Here is a 12714-nt window from a genome sequence, read left to right as displayed (position 1 = left end):
GTTATTTATTGTACATTTGTGGATAACGAAATAACATAGATTCCCAGACATTATATACTTTGATATTAAAAATCGTAAATTTCTAAACCATTGAATTGATCAAAAACGTGGGTCAAATAGTTGCACGTAAGGCCTGTCGCTTTTGTCTGCGTGTGTCTGACTGTGTTAGTGTGATTTGTTGTGTCTTCTCGTATTAACTGTGATTTTTGTCGCTCAACCTTGGCAGGTGACACCTTAACTTTAGTTAGGTGGTATATTCTGAACAAATCTTGGCCCACTATTGCCATGGCAAATTTTTGTATCTCCTGTCACAATTCCAGGACTACAAACCTCGGACATAGCTCATTCTACGAAATGGCACGAGTTTACTATTTCTTTTGTTTTTTGGATATCCTTCTTCATTACCGTGAAATTTGACCGCAAAGTTTGGCTAACTTTTCAGCAGTAACGGCTTTTTAACTGTGTACTTTTTTTCATCTGGGCCGATTTTGTTCATACTTGGCAGGAAGGTCATACCGTCACTGACTCTAGTAGGGTTGTAAACCCATTTATAGGTAAATGCTAGGCTCAATCAAAGAATATAATAATTCTAACTGCAGAATACGTGCTAGTAATAAAGTGAAGTGACTTTGTCACACGCAACGTAATATTACCGTAATTGGTATAGTACAAGTGTGATGGTTCAAATACCAAAATGGCAACAGTAACAAAAAGACTTCCCTGGCGGCGATGATACAATACGAACACGAAGCCAACAGATGAGGTTTCAACTGGTACTGGTATTATTATACTCTGCAAACATCAAGTACAATAACGCGGTAAAACTCCACTACTCCAATAACTAGATACTTAAACTCCAATACAATTCAATGAGATCTCCGATCTGAACTCAGTGCTTAACAACTTCCCTATATATACCCACACTGTCTATAAATAGACCATTACATCAGCATACATAATGAGTCTGGAACTTACTATAAATTTCTAGAATGTTCCATTACCTTCTATTGCCTCCTACAGTGTTCTATTACCTATTCAACCAGTCTCTAAAAAAATTTAGAATATTCCACCCAGACACAGTACGGTTTTAGAACATTCTCAGTGAAACGGAAGTAGTAAATAAGTCGTATGCGACAGACTTCAAAAACTGAATGCTTTTTGTGAACTTCGTATACACCGGTTTTAGTTATACATCGACGTTATCTTCACGTTTTGAGAGGAGCAGATCGCCAACCAGTCTACCAGCTTGTTTTTCGTTATTGTTGCTTTTTTAATTGTTTAATGGCGAATTCGATGCTGATTCATCATCATGGTAACTACGAGTTTGGTTGTATCATTGTCTGGAATATTAAAAACGTCATTACCCGAAATTCGAGACATTTTCACGGTGCATTTTTAATAATGCACCCGAGGTTATTTCTACACACGCGCATTACCTGTGTTTATCTTGCCGGACTTTCCGGCGCCTGAAGTAATTATATTTCTGTTGTCGTCTGTGCCAGATTGTAGTTGTCATTGTAGGTTTCTATATAATGTGGTTTTTTGTCGAACGACGTCATTGTAAAATCTGTCATTCACGTTTGTTAGACCCGCTCATAGTTTGTCGTCAATGTAATCGTGAAAACGTCCACTAAAAACACTTTGTCGCTTTTGCTCGTAGTTGGTTGTTATTGAACATCTTACTATGAATAACTGTACATCCAAGTATCCATTTAACATATCACAAAGTGTACCATCATCTGAAGACAATGTGCAGCCGGTTTGTACAAATACAAGTTAAAATAAGCCGTGGATGGAGTGCGTTATAAATGAACCTCGAACGAGCTTGTTCTGTTCGAGCCTCGAACGAGCCTGAAGCATTGCTGACGAAATCGACAAATATAACACTTCTTTCAATTAATCGTTATGTGGGTGCATGCTACTAGTGTAGTCAATCTAACATTCGCATTATGTAATAGGCATTTTGAAGATGTAATATTAACATTTGTTTTTCTCTCAATATTGTTGTTTGATACTGTATGTTGACCAACTTTTATTAATGCCGTGGGCGCCATTTGCACTAATTACCGCCAGTGACTCGTTCGATACCTTCCAATCACCTGAAAAATGTACCTAATTAAAGCTTGGTAACCTCTCAATTTGTACTCGCTGGTGTGCACAACAGTCAGAGTCGCCATCTTTGTTTTTATGGAACCCATATCTCACGCATGCGTGGAGCGACGACCGCCGCCCTTTGAAATATTGCATTTGAAGCACAGTAAACGTTAGATAAAAAATACAAATATTTTAGTGCAGTGGCGCGTTGTTGTAGCAATTTTCATAAAAACCAGTTTACATGCGTCCTTATGGATTCATTGATTCTCTGTACGAATGTTTTAATGTATGGTACAATCTGTGTAGCTTATACAAATTTGTGCTAAATAACAAATGATTTTGAAAATGTTCTCATTTATAATTCGTCTTCAATAACCAGATTTGTGGTGAGGTTTTTTGGAGAATTTCAGGAATTTGTTTTGTATTTGCAAATTATCCTTCAAGAAATAAAAAATATTCATTTTCAACTCGCCCCGAGTAATGCAACAGCGTGAAAATTGTATAATATTTGATTAATAAGAACATTATACGAGTCCAACATACTTGGCATTGTCTTACACCCGTTCAAATCCAGAAGAAATAACTATGTGTAGTGGAGACAAATAATCTTATTGTACATGCGCACAGTGAAAATGTTTACGCAAAGTGACCACCGAGCTCTCGTTGAAAATGAGAGATCTAGGAAACATTTTAATCACATTTTTGATGTGTTTTCTGCCATTATCGCACCCTCTGTTCCTTTGGTCTGTGTACAATTGGAATTTTTAACAGTGAACGCCATGGCGGAAGAAAATAGAGCACCATTTGAAGGAAGAAAACAAGTCTCGCTTCACTCTCTCGCTCGTAACGAGATATCTGCGGTTATTTGCATCTGAAGTATTACGAATTAAAAACGTCATACAGTGTGGTTACTTACTTAATAACACATTCTAGTGTAGTAACACATAGAGTAAAAATAGGAGAAATGAAAATGTAAAAACAAAATATCATGATTTGATTTGTACTTTTCGTTACAGCTTTCGTTGACTCGGCAGAGACGCACGATTTTTTGACAGGGCCTTTAGAAAAACGAAGCTTAAGACGACACAGAGATGCTAGTAACGAGTGTTGCGACGTCGGCGGAGGTTGTGTCTGGGAAGAATTGGCAGAGTACTGCTCTCACCAACGAGAAGTCAGAACAATGGACGAATAGAGCAGCGTATTCGGGATTTCCCGACCTGGTCTTTTCATAATCTGGAATCGATCAATTATTCAGTCGAAGAAAAATCCTTCGACGGTTTAGCTGCTTCACAGGCCATATATTTATATTTATTACATTTATTATTTAGTTCTATATTTTTATCTGGTTTTACGTTTCAGCACAAAATATTGACGACAGTATTTTTTTCTTATTAAGTCTATTAGTAATTAATTTTATTGTAATCTGTCCGTGAACAATGTCGTTACAGTAAGCTTACAATTCTTAAAAAAAACGTGAACCAGATTTGCGCTCGAAAGATTTGTGTTATTGACATGCGTGCCATTCACGTGAGTTCAATTGTATTGCAATTGAAGCAAAATTTCTGTTATTGCGGTTATTGGTTTTATTAAATCGATTGATTACTAAAGATCATCCCATCAATTTATGATTTGGTACAGTGAGGTCAACACGTACATACTTAAAATATCAACACTATGGTTTAATACGACATGTTGCGTAAAAAAAATATGCATTGTATACTCAGTACCTTGCAAATATGCAAATAAATCGTATACAACTCCACGTTGTTACAATTGCGTTGCAAACGGGAGTACGTGTGATTCTCACTACTTACTGCTAAATTGCGGGGCTTAGTTCGAATAATGTTAATATTTGTCTAATACTGAACGGTAATAAGACCATTTTATAGACAAGTTGGAAGTTGATTATATAATATATATATTTTGATCATTTTGGATTCGTGTCACATTGTACCAGAACCACGTCAAGCATAATCAAAGAACAGATTTAATGTTTATTGGTTAATTTAAGTATTTGTTTTTCAATTTTATTTAATTATTTGTATATATTTATTCATAATTGTTGTTTCGTTCTCTTTTATGTGTTTTTTTCTTCATGTTACTAAGCAGTACAGTGGTTTTCGTCGCTACAGTAGTGCATATAAAAATGGTCGCAATGTAGTATTTTGGACATATTTTGCACTGACGCACAGTACAACAGGTTCCCGATTCCCATGTTCGTTGCAATAAGCATTATATCGTTTTGAGTCTGTAAATATGAAAGTAAATGTACGGACAGTCGATCAAAGTCAACAAGGAAAAGAGCCGGGGGATATTTCGTTTCCGAAACTTCATTGTAAAGAGTCCGCCAACTCATGAATACACTAAACATAATGCAAATGTACCAATCAGTCGGGCATTTAACACATACTATGCTTCCATGATTACCAATTTGCCGTGGTAGCCTATGACGTCATCAGTACAATTTGTAACGTCTTTCTACTTTTTGCATGTGCTTGGCAGTCTCACATAACAATGTGACGTCACGATCATTTTCAGATCCAATAATGTAATATTAATTACTCAATTGTACTTTGTTTGTTCCCATTTCAATACACACTGCAAAACGAATGTACCTGTTATTTATCATTATTTATTCTTATTATTGGAAAACACATCAAATAAAAAAAATGTAATTTAAAGCTTGGTCTGGTGTTTTAATTGTTGTATGTGTTAATTGAACAGAAGGCACGACTTCCCAAGATTACATACTAAGGAGACTGACTGTAAATAAATAATTTATGTGTTATTAACAAGGTTTAAAAATAAAGACTACCAATTGGTATTTGTAATATATTATGTAGGCCACACATAAGCACATGATGGCGAGGCTATGTCTGCAGATTGAATGATATTTTTAGCTAACATTATATAAATCGTTTTATTCAAAATGTATGACACAAATTCACAATTCACAAATTAAAAAAAAAAATTACTCAATTTCTTTTGACATTTAAAACATCAGTAAACTTGCACAAACCATTTTTATTCTTAACTGCAAATAAAGTGGATACACATAGGTTACTTGTATACATACAGCATAAGCAAATTCCCAGTCGTCAGGTAAAATATTTTGGGATATGTTTAAGCTGTTTTTTTAGGTCAGAACATATACAAATAATAATAAATATTATGTGCTATGTTTATGCAGTACAACAATTATGACTACCAATAACTGGTGCTTGGCAGATTACAAACATGGTATCGGTTTATGACAAAACAATTCAATGTTGCTAGAAAATATATTCGAATAGAAAAGTTATTTTCTCAAATGTGCTCAAATTATGTTTACTCAAACTTGATACAAATGCAAGCGCTATTTAAACACACAGTTTATTTATAATACGTACAAAATTATGCCATTTTTGTTCGTAGAATTAACTTTTACTCCATATGTGACCATACAAGAATCAATTTTATCAAAACACAAAAACCGTATGCATGCACAATACATGTAGATTAGTTATTTTTAATAACTGCGGATTTTAGACATCATATATGCCGCTAACGTTTTACTCCCATGCGTGTGCAGTGATTGGTTGACAGGATCCAGTTATTCACAACTAAAGGTAAAATAGGAAGTTGATCGCTGTCGTTGTCATTAAATATACATGTATGTCTACATGACTAGAAAGCAATGTGTAGGCATGCTCTTGAACTAGTGCTGATCAGAGAGCGATATTTGTTACTAGACAGTAATATATTAGTTCGCCGTAATTATGACGTAACAGTGTACGGCTTTTGCGCACACTTATCGACACATAGATAATTCTGTATGCTATGTTGTTGGATCAGTTCAACAGATAGTGAAATTCTAAATCATTTTTCTTGACTCCTGTATTACTTCGTTGTTACACAGCAAGAAATATTGACTGTCATCAATGTCTACATCCTGGAACTGAGAGTTATCACCAACGCACACTTCTCTAGATAATCCCCTATTTCAGTGAATTAATTCGTTGTATTAATATGTGTTTTGTTTCTTGTAATTATTTTGAGAAGTATTAAAGCCAAGAGCTTTAACCTAATATTTTGGTGTGTGTGAATTTCATTTCCAGTACTATTGTCTTTTCTATCCCATTCTAGCAGTGAAAGAACCCCCTGTCCGGTGTGAGTTCCGTGGGTGGCCCTCTCAATATCAATTGACAGACTTTACACTGTGACAATAACCATGTAGGCAAATATTTTTTTTTCCGAATCTTGACTAGTAATTCATTTCTTGATATCATTGAGTGTCTTTAATATCTATGTGGTTATTCTGTCGTGAAATCTGACAGTTACAGAATCTGAGTCATACCTATTGTCATTAGAGAGTATGGGTATGTAAGCTCAATGACCAGTAATGGTATTAGAGTCATCTTTCAATCAATATGTACTGGAATATGTCACATGTCATGGCTGCAATATCATTACCAGAAATGGACAATAGAATCTGGTTAAGTAGGGATTTCCTGTCTATCCCATTTCAGTGACTATATGGCATTAAAGACAGCCACCTGCTATATACATTTTACAAAAATCTGTGGACAGACTAATTTTGTGAGTATCATTGTTGTCGATGGCGATTGATATACAAATTACGTTTGTCTGACACATTGCAAGACATAACTCACGAACAGACGTCGTGATGAAACCCTCTCTTTATGAAAAGAAAAAAACTGTCATACAATATGTTGATCTTGTGGTCTGACCTTTAGCACCAAAAGCAGTATGGCGATAGTGGTTCGCGTTCGAAAAGTGGGTTGGTTTCACATGGAATAACGGACATAATCTGAAATAAATCTTGGTTCATGTTACTTCCTGTTGTTAATTGGATTAAAACAGTCATATTTGCTAACAACTGCATCGTACATCTGTCCAAAAAAATGCAAGAATTTCAACGCTAATTTGGACTGCGAGTACTGTGTCTACAACTGCGTTAACTGCGTCGCTGTGTTCATTGAACCGATAGGTATTCAGAACAAAGTCAACAAACGTAGATGGTCACATACGTTTTTTAAAAATAGTGTCTGACACACAAATACACATCGTCGATTGGTAATGCACTGGGCCAGTGTATGATTTATAATCATGTTTTACAACACTTTGGGCATTTAATGGTGGAGTTTTAAAGGAACATTTATAACATATCAAAAGCTTGGAACGTCACCTGTCTGTTATGAAGCACACAAAAGTGAAAAAACATGAAAAATATAAACTTAAAATTAAATTTAGTTTTAATATATTTTTATGCAATGCATTCTCTATGGCATATCCTGTGATGTATATTTGACAGTCGAGCACTGGCCACAGGTGGAAGTCGGCCATATTGCCATCCATTTCTGGCGATGTTAATTCTAGGTCGCCTTCACAAGCTGCCGGATCTAACTATGTCTACTCATATAAGCTATATATTCATCTTTATTATGTACATTCTATATTCTGCAATAATTATATCTTCAAATCTATCCCAAAGCTTTACAATATGGTCTACAGTGTCTAATTAATATAGGTGTATGATATACTTAAACACAAGTTTGCAACAGATATGATATTCTTAGAGACATGTTTGCACTAGATATGATGGTATGTTGTTGGCCAGTGTAATGCATTCTAATGTATTTATTATTTGTTCTGTTTCAAAACAAGTAATCCAAAAAACCCTGCGATTGAAAAAAGAAAACAAAACATTATTCACAAGAACAAAATTAGTTATGTGAAGTACAGATCAACATTTTTTCGCCATTGCACAAATTCAAATTGTTAAATATACTATATCATTCCAAAACGACTGTGTAAATACAATAAAACACGTGGACATATAGTTCCAGGGAAGCTGGCTTGAACACATGAACAATCAGAATGGTCTAAAATGATAACATTATCCACCAACAAATCTATTTAATCAATGCCACAAAAAGAATAAATTTACAATTTAGTTAAAATGTATTAATATTTTAATTCAAACTAGTAGTAACGTAATGGACGGCTTCGACGGTGGATGGCTTTCGTAGTCAGTATCTTCCGCTGAGAATATGGCTTCGTTGCAGTAACTGGTTCATTCGTCGAAGTTGAGAATTAATGTTTTGTGTGTCATGAACAATTGGTGTTAATCTGGGAATACCATACTTAGGAGCTGATAATTTATGCTTGATTTGATCAGTTCCTCTGGTAGGGATTCCTAAATAAGACACATACACTGATATTGTCTCTAGTTTCTTACATTCAACAAAAAGAACTTTTGATAATTTATAGAATGGACTTTGCATCATATATTCTTGTTATACTGCTAGTGACATACATACTTGGTGTTGCAGAAGGGGCAATTTTTCAAAATAGATAAGAAATCATTGTTTGAAAAACATGTATAACTCATTCTCAGCTATGAAATAAAGATATGTATATTGCAATACAACAAATTAAAAAACAAAAGAAATCGCAATATACAATGTCAATATATATGTCAAAGCATCCATGTTAGTAGTTTGCAATGTACACAACTGTGATAGCTATGCCCCTAGGGACAATTAATGAGTAGAAATCCTTGCCATTTGCTAAATAATCCAGGTAATTGCCAAATTGTATGATGGTTTGTATACAACATAAAGGTATTGCAAAGAACTGTTATCGTAATAAAAAATGTTGGATAGTTATGAAAGTATCAACATATACACACATTTAGTTTTATATCAAGTTTGTGATGAAGATAATTGTTTTCTATTGCTGATGAATGAATGATCTGACACACAGCCTAATGAAATTTGAAATGCTTGAAATTAGTTCTGTAATTGTGTTTGTGTAATTCTTTAAGCCTGCTTGATGAATTAGGTAAAATGTAATTACATGTAAAACTGAGTAAAAATATAAATGACATGTGGATAAATGTGATAGATACTATAAGTTATAAGTATATGTTAATGCTATTATGGATATGATTTTCCACCTCATACATTGCATGGTTAACTGTACAAAACTAGCAGCAATGAGATATACAGTAGTGTGTAATCCAATCTGAGAAAACTGTATCCATATTTCAATAGGTGGGTTGAAAGTTAAAAGGAAATGGATTACAAATATATAAAGATAGTATATAATTGCTATAATATGATTAAAATTTGACTAATTGTAACGTGAACATGCACAATATTGTTTATTACTTGAATGAGCTGTAGTTAAAGATTAATAAATTAACATGCATGATACAAAGAGATATATAATTAGATGCATAAATGATACACACTAAATAAGAAATGCAAGGCATAGGATTGCGATTGTAGGTTTTCGCGTTCAGTGTTATTTACGAAAATATTTGTTAACAATTTTATGGCTAGGAAATTCCCACCACCAATTAGATAGTGTATGAGTATTTTTACTAATTTTTAACAAATTCAAATTCACATAATTTTGTTTACCTTACAGGTGTACTATGATTGCATATTTTAACATGCATGACATATTTATCATATAACCTAGACAAAAGAAATAATTCTTTTTCCATGGCATTTTCCTCTATCTGTGTAAATTCATGCAGTAATCCCAATAAGCGTGACTTATAGTTTATACCTGGGTATCTGGGGATACACGGAGTTTGCAGGATCTTTAAAAACAAATACTGTATTCACTGACATTTGTTTTTTTATTTATATGTATATGTATACCATGAGCTAAATAATATTCGTTCAGTGAAATAACAAAACACGCTTCTACGGTTTGTTATTGTACGTACAGGAAAAAACAATGTAAACACATAATTTGCAACGACATAGATTGATTGTGCGCATGCGTTAGTACCACATTCAAAGCAAACATGGCCGCGCTGCAAAAAAGTAAAGGATGTGAAAAGAAGATAGGACAGGAAAATAAATATTTTTGACGATATAGACCGGTGGACCACGAGTAGGTCAGAAGTGAATTTGCAAACCAATGTGGCATGATGGAAGAATCTGTTTATGGATCGGTAAGTTTATAATTGTTTTTATTTTCTGTACTTATTGTGCGTTTTGTTAGTGATTGCATGTTTTTCTTTGTTATGTAACCATTTTTATTTTAAGCGTTCTTGAATAAATTCAATTGATACGCAACAATACATTTGTTTTTGTTTTTGTTTTTGCAAATGAATTCAATTGTATCACGTCGTATTCCATCTAGGACAAGGGCTCTCGATAGTGGAAGACCATCACTCATTGATATTTCAAATTCACTTTAATAATTCGTTGTTTACATTTGTCGTTACTGTTGACAATTGTTGTCAGCCAGTTGTCAGTCACCGAAATATGCGGCACCGACAAAACAGTTTTTGTCTAATAAGCGACTGCCCAAGTCGACCGTTGACATGCTTATGAAGATTAAAACATGTATCGGTGTTAATTTTAGTGTTTGAGATGAAAATGTTATTTTTTTCTTTTTATATTGTCAATTGTTAATGTATTTATTAACTCATAACAACCTACTGGTTGAAGGAGGTTAAAGGTTACACAAGGAAATTGCAAATATAAAAACATTATCATATTACAATGGCTAAGAGTTTAAAGCACAACCAAAGACAGGATAAATTGAAATTAGTAATGGAAATATATATATATGTATATATATACATATATAATAAAATAAAATAATATAAAATAAAATACCCACAAAATACTATAAGCAGAATTATAAAAACAAAAACCCAATGAACACATAATAATAGATATATAAAAAAGTCAGTGATTAAGTAGGTGCTGCTGTTTAATAACTAGGCTGTTTTTTCAGATATTGTGCTAAAGGAATTATTAAAATATGATTTGATATTATTCTTATGAATTTATTTTCAGGTGTCAGATTTGTAATATCGGGGATAATCTTTTCAGCTTCATTATATACATCTTTTTATTATAAACTGGGCATATCAAAATATGGATGATAAACAGAAAGTGATATTTCCAGAGATGTAGTTGAAAGTGAAGCAAAGGAGTGTCCTAATTATCCGTGAAACATACTCACACATATCCATACATATCATCCTGTGTGTGGGCAAAGCTGTCATGCACACAGTCGGAAAAATATGTTATTACTGTAAATAATTATAAACAATAAAAACTGAAATTTAGAAAAACTATGAACAATTAATAAGAAAATATGTAATTTGCTGTACAGTTTCCAGAAAATTATTACAAGTCTCAGAAGTGCATACGAATCGTCAAAACGTACAGTTTGAGACAGTTGGGAATGATACCAAGATTTAACAATTCTATGAGAACATCGCAATGTTCTCACATGAAACGGATATGCATTGGTCGAATTTTGTATAGTTTCAATAGGCATACAAGCAACTGTATATATTTTGACAATAAACCCCTCATTCTCATTGTGCAAATACAAACAAGACATTAAACCGTCTTGATAGTAACAAGTAAGTGTTGTATAAACCCGAATGAAAAGTCCGGAGTCACGGCGAATATTTCTAGCGAGTCACCTCTCTAAAAACGCCATTACTGCAAACGAAGTCTTTTACCTCATCCATATAGTGGTTGACACTTTGCAACCGCCTTGATGGATGTATTGTGACGTATTTTGACCCCTGATTCTGACCTTGCATACATTTACTACCCTTTCGTACCAGTTCAATTTATTTTCATTATTACATCCAAATTTCACGATATTTAATATTTAAAACCACTTTACTTTTCACTTTTTTTAAATTATTTTATTGATCAAAAGACATTTCACTCGCATCATGCAATCTCCCATAGTACTTCCGCAGACACAGTGGCGATCGCCAATATAACTACAAATAACCTGGCTCTCAGGAGCTGAGGAATAAAGACTATATACACTCATACAGCCAATCACACGAAGTACTGAACACGTCATATCTACTGATTAATCGTCCGCTATATTAATAACTGCAAATACCGAACTGTCCGAAATAGTAGTCAGATTGGCGACGTTTATATCGCAATTAGTTCCATTCGCTGACCTCGTATAAGCTTAAATGTTGACAGGTTACTCATGATAGCTGAATGTTCCCGTCATTCTCTGTCTTCCTCTACCTCTAAATTATCCTCATTGTGACTTACTCACCAACCCACTGACTCTTCCTCTTCCACATTCTTTTGCACATATATGTCATTGTACAAGCTGTGCACTATTTTCAATCACTTGATGATGACATTAGTGTAATATTTGTCTGGTTAATGACAAAAGTACACAAAATGCATGTTGTAACATATTTTACTTTAGTTACAAAACCACTCTATGACATCAAAATTCGTTGGATTTATTTTAATGGCTGTGCATCCTCTGCCAGTCGCCAGTGGCAAATTGGTCTTGAACCATGAATTCTGTGAAAATAGACATTTAAAAGCAAGTCATTAACATAAATGTGAAATAAACATCAGGAAAACGTGTGGGTTGGTATAAAGTGTATTCTTCACATTGACAGTTGCTATACGTGTTACTCAAGTTAAAGAAACACACGTACATAGCATTTTTTCCGAACTTTTAATTCAATTCCTGAGCAGCAAATAAGCCGTCGCTTCTCGTATAAAACCAACAATACAATACACATATCAGTACAAAAAATTAAAAAAAATACTGCGTTCTGGAAAAGTTTGTATACTT

This window comes from Saccoglossus kowalevskii, chromosome 12 (assembly GCF_978046115.1).
Source record: "Saccoglossus kowalevskii chromosome 12, keSacKowa6.1, whole genome shotgun sequence".
Classification (NCBI taxonomy): Eukaryota; Metazoa; Hemichordata; class Enteropneusta; family Harrimaniidae; genus Saccoglossus; species Saccoglossus kowalevskii.
The sequence above is the reverse complement of the archived record's forward strand: the minus strand, read 5'-3'. Positions refer to the sequence as shown.